Source organism: Thalia democratica, chromosome 4 (genome assembly GCF_965202585.1).
Source record: "Thalia democratica chromosome 4, ktThaDemo2.hap1.1, whole genome shotgun sequence".
Taxonomy (NCBI): Eukaryota; Metazoa; Chordata; class Thaliacea; order Salpida; family Salpidae; genus Thalia; species Thalia democratica.
The window spans coordinates 21,596,705-21,602,711 of record NC_139168.1 but is presented as its reverse complement, the minus strand read 5'-3'; positions in this window follow the sequence as shown (position 1 = coordinate 21,602,711).

Sequence of the window (6,007 nt, the reverse complement as noted above, 5' to 3'; positions counted from 1 at the left end):
TTATCTGAAATCATTTTGTAGATAATAAATGCTAATGTTCTCTAAATTTCATACTATTTATTAAAAAGTTCAGGAATTTTTATATTGAATAATTTTTATTTTTAATAATAATTAAATTTAACGGTTAATAATATTATGAGTAAAACATTATTACACTAAAATTATGAAATTAATAATATTAAAAACAAAATTAATAGATATAGGTGTACATGTTTTATAAGTTTTTGTGCCAATTTCTAAATAAATCAATAAAAATAGTTGCCTATAATTTTTTTAAGAGTAATTAAGTGTGTATCTAGTTTTCAAGTTTTTAATATAACTAATTTGTAAATATTTAGCTTAAGGTATTAGTCTTGCATTACCACTATTTTCAATAAAACTGGTTTAATTATGAGAAAAACTTAACTGCAAATTTATCAGTCTGTCATATCTTTGTTCATATAGAAATCATAACCACAACAAAAACTTGAGTCAACTTTTTTAGTGGTATCTCAACAACTGTTTTGTATGAAACAGGGTTACCACACACTCAATAGTTCAGGCTAGTTTGAAATTCAAAAACAACTCAGGATGACTCAGAACAGTTTAGTTTTTTTTTTAATAATAAACTCAGAACAGTTTAAATTAGGTTTTTTGAAAATTTTACTCCATTTTTTTTATTAGATCTAAAATGAATTTAGTTGTTTCATTAAAAAAAAGTTTACAAACAATAACTTGATTTGAATAGATTTAAATCAAATACTTTTTTTTCAGTTTATTTAAGATTTATTTAAAAAGATTTACAAAGTTCTGAATAACTCAGGACAGTTTAAGGTTACTCTAAAAAGTTTTTTAATCACCCAAGAAAAATTTTTTTACTCTAATAGTGGCAAACCTGATGAAAATGTTTTCAAGATTGAATATTAAAAAAAGATATCACAAAAAGTTAAAGCTGTAAAATTTAAATAACCAAGTTGTATGATTTGTTAACAACCTATAAATTGCAATCAATACTTTGTAAATTCAAAATTAAATATTTTCAAAGTATTTAGTCTACAAGTTTCAACTAGTAAGTTGTTATTATTAGTTATGTACTTTTTGAGCTCAATGCTTTACATTTTAAACAGATTTTCAGCAGCTGCAGATGAAGCATTGGAAAATTTTGTTCCAAAATCAGTGGTTACTTGTTATTGTTATGAATAAATATTTCTTTGAATACTAAAAACTAATTACCTAACGCTTAGTATTTTATGTAAAAAACAAGACTGAATTGAAACAAAAAGATTTATTTTCCTATGGCCTTTAATATATCACTTATCATGTTTTAAATTATTTCTGTAACTTTTGAGAGTCATATAAGTTTTTAACTGAAAAATATGGTAAAAAGTTGAAAAAAAGTTTTCTTAACCATATTTCAAAATTGTTTTAATAAATATTATATTTAACACTTTAATACAATCATTAAAGGGTGATGATTTAATTTTATATGAGTTAAAATGTTTTTAAAATAAAACTTAAAAAAAAAATTCTTGGTCATTTTAATATTATGTTTTAAAGATATGACCTAATATATAAGAAGTTCTCATGATTTTGGATTTTTGAGAAAAATAAGATCATTAAAAAATAATTAAAGAGGATATTTTGCAAAAAGTAAATAAAGAAAACTAAATAAGTCACACACTTTTATATTAATGAATAAATGTTTTTTCTGTAGATTAAGATTTTACTTTAATGAGTGTTTTGTTTATCTTAAAATTTTTAATGTAAACAAATTTTCTAGGACAGCTGTATTAAAGTAAATATTTCAAATATATTGATTTTTATTAAAAATTTAAAGTTACATAAGCATGATTTTGTAGTTCATAAAATTTATTTTAAGTTTATAAAAAGTTGTTATTGTATAAGTTTTGAAAAATATTAAAAATTGATGTGTTTCTCTTAAGATTCAAAGCTATACTTGATGCCCATAATTTGGTGTAATTTCTCCAACACTTGTGACAGGAGTTTGGCAGTTTATATCATATTTATATTTGTCTCAATTTTTTAATTAAAAATATAAAATCCATCAAATTTTCAAGGCCAAGTCATATGAAGTTTTTAGAACTGAAATGTTTACTTGAAATTTTTGCTCAAGTTCATAGTTTTAATTTTGAATTAAAAGGGTAAATTTGTGTCATAGTTTTTTTAAATACTTGTTATCAAATATTGTTTTTGAGTTATAAAATATTTTTTAAAGTTTAATTTTTTGCTTATCAATTTATCAAAAACTTATGTTTATAACTTAAATTAAGGCGTTTTGAACTTTTTTTATCATGCAAACTTTCCAAGCTTTTTTTTTAAACCATAAAAAAATCAAGTTTAATATCCGTTCCAAAAAAGCATCAAAAAGCTTTCCAAGGCCACATTTGTGTTGTGTACAGCTTGAAACAAGAGCATTCCAGTTTCAACTCAAAGCAGAAACTAGTTTGGTTCGGTTTGATGAACCGGAACAAACCAGTTGTAACTGGAATTGTATGTTTGTGAAGTAGCTTTATATGCGTGTGTAGTAGCTGTGTGCTCTGCAATTATGTGTGTGTTTGTTTTATCAAGTACACATGTTTGGTTATTGGATTATGTTTAAATACTTGATGTGTTAATTTATTGTATAATAATTTTTCAATAAAGAAAAATTTTAATAAAAAAAGTTGTATAACTTTTTGCAAAAAAGTTTTTGAATTTTTTTTTATTCATTTGTTGTTTAATTAATTGAACTAGATTTTGTTTATACACAATTAAGTGTTTATTTTAGTTTAATATTACTTGTTGTTATAATATAAAATTTATGTTTAAATAAGATGGTTATGAATTTAATTTTGTATGTTTAGTTTAATTTAAATTGAATTGGCTAAGCATTTTTAGTTTTAAAAAGTTTAAGTTGTTTTCCCATATACAATCATCTAAAATCAGATTTAATTTTTAAAGTTTATAATAAAAAGTAAAAGAGACAAACAACTATATTTATTGTCATCAAAACCTACAACAATTGATATTTGACCCTGTTGTTTATGCGCGAAATGATAATTAAATTACATTTCTATATTAAGGCCAACAAAAATAAACTTGTTTTCCCCATTATAAGTTTGAACTCAGACAAACCCTGAAAGTGTTTTTGCAGAAACACATATCATGAGCATATAGACTGGAAATTTTTAGTTGAAATTTCAGCGCTCACTTTTTTCTGTGTGCATGTAATGGAAATTTACTATGAAATTTACTACAAATCTCAGCGCGCAGTGCAATGTGCAATGCGTGTAGTAAATTTCAACAAGCGCTATTTGGAAATTCTTCACCAAAAATGTTTGTTTAAACTTGTCTTTCCCTCCCTTATGTAATTTGGTTTACTAAATATAAAGGTTGTATTTGTGTTGTGAAGTTTGTTTAAACTTACAATTGAAGTAACTTATTAAGTATAATGTTTTAAAAATAAGTAATAACCATGCATAAAATTAGATAAAAATGTAATTTAATAAAGTTTTGTACCAACTTACAAAATATTTGTTATAAAATAGTACAAAGATTTTTAACAATTAAAATCAATACCAAAAGTACACTAATAAATTTGCATTCAGTTTTTTCTAAAAAATAAAGGTCTAAACTTCATAATTTTTGATAAATAGTTGGTATGAATTTTAATTCTTTTAATCTTTGTAGTATTTAGTGACTAAAGTTTTATTGATAGCAGAATAAAATTGTTAATCAATTTATAAGTAACTTATTAACTAACATGTATTTAAATTAATTTTTTAAAGTTGATAAGGAAATGATTGCCATACACAAAGTTAAAATTAATTTTGAACTTGTTGTATTTATCAAACTAAATAAACAAAATAAATGTTTGCTCTTTTTATAAATATAATTTATCAGATAAAAATTTGAAACAAGTCAATATTATTTCACAATAATTGATCTACATCTGAAATTAGTTTTATCTAAAGTTTTTTGTCTGTATAGAAATAGAAATTATTCAAAACATCATATTGTTAAAATGAAATATGTGTCTGTTTTAGTTGTTATAGTTTATAGTTTTATATTGTAACTTAAAAATACATATAATCTTTTTGATGAAATAATTTTTCTTTCTTATGTATTTTGTATGCAGCTACTTAAGATATATTTATGCAATCACCTATTTCTCACTCCAGGCAATATAGCTACCCACAAATCAAAATCTAATTATACAATGCTGTTTAAAAACAAACAAGTCTTAGAAATTTTAAAGGATTTTAAGTATACTTGTAACTTAAAATTAATTGTAAAAATAACTTATTTTATTTTTGTTCAAAAAGTGAGTTCAAAGAATTGATTTTGTTACATAAAGGGTTTAAAACCGCTTCTGCAAAATCGAAGTGATTTTAAAAGTGTTATAGCTAAAATGACTCAACTTTGTCCACAAGAAAATGTTCCAAACACAATATTGAGTAATGAGTATTGATTTTTTAGCACCACACATGTGTTGCTCGTGTGATGTGCACAAGTTTTGACACACATACCACGTTCAAGTTGCGTTCATTAATATTTAAATTAGCCCTGTGTGCGTATGTGAAAACTCATGCAAAATCTTTGCTTAGTCATTTATGAAATTTTGTTTGGGTTATTTTTAGTCAAAAGTTTTGATAGCAGCAATATAAACATATATTTTATAGTTGTGGTAATTCAGTATTTATGACTCTAACAGGCTGGTGAAATTCTTATAGTTGCTACTTTTACAACCTTAATAGCTTTTTATTTTATAAGTTAATGCTTTTTTTATTATTAGAATTATTTTTATTACAGCTTTGTTTTACTATTATCCTGCATCTTCAATTTAACTGCTTATTAGGCAACAAGTTGTTACTTTCGAATTTTATGATAGTTTTTGTTTATGTAAAACTAGGTAGGAGTTGAAACTTGTCAGCCACATCGTTTATTGTATGTATTTGCAATTAAATAATAAAAAATGGCTGGAAATAAAAGTAAGCAATAAAACAGGAAACTTTTTGCTGTCAGTTAATTTTTATTGAGATTTTATTATCTCAGGGAAATTTTATTCTTCTTCATCCAAATCTTTTTAAATTTTATTAATAGAAATAAAATATATTAACAATTTCAAAACTTATAAAATATATATTCAATAAAAAAAGTGGTTTTACATATAATAGTGATAATGCACAGTTATAGAAAAATAAAATTGAAGAAACATTTGTTACTAAAGACATGTATTCAGAGTAATTTCCACTAAATTTGGCAATAAGGCCAATAAAAAACAAACCCTACACCAAAAAGTCCCAAAACAAAATGTTATTCGAAAAATAAGTCTGGAAATGAAAACTAGCTGTTTATAAATTGTCAAAGTCATTCTATACAGCCACTTATATGGAATATTTCAATATTTATTAAGTACTACAAATTTGCCACATATTTAACCACATAAGAGCAATTTTGATGAGTTTATTTGAACATGTTTAAACTCAATAACTTTTTCAATACCATTTTTTTTGAAACATATTTAATTTACATAACTGCATTTGAACAATTAGATTATTTTTTATTACAAAGCAGTTTGTTTCATTATTATTCCAATTCAGTTTCATCTAAACTAAATTTACTTATTTAAAGTAGAATGGTATTTTAAATTTTAAACTTAATGTAATTTTTTGAGGCTGTATATTATGATATACAGTGTGAATTGTGTGTATTTACTATTTATATGTAAATAAAAAGTAATAAAAATAAAACTTTTTTGAGTTTTAATACAGAAAGGTGAGCAATTTATAATGTCTTCACAGAAAGTTTAATTTTTAAGCTTGTTTAATAAAATGAAATGTTGTGGAGTGTTGGTACCAATTTTTAAGAAAATTGATATAATAAGTTAAAAAAAATATTTTCAATAGATTTTAATTAAAACAAAAATTTTTGTAGTTTTTATTCTAGTGAAATTTGTAAAGTAACATAAATTAGTATTGATACAGAAAATGTTAACAGCTTAATTTAATATAAAATAAGTTTACCA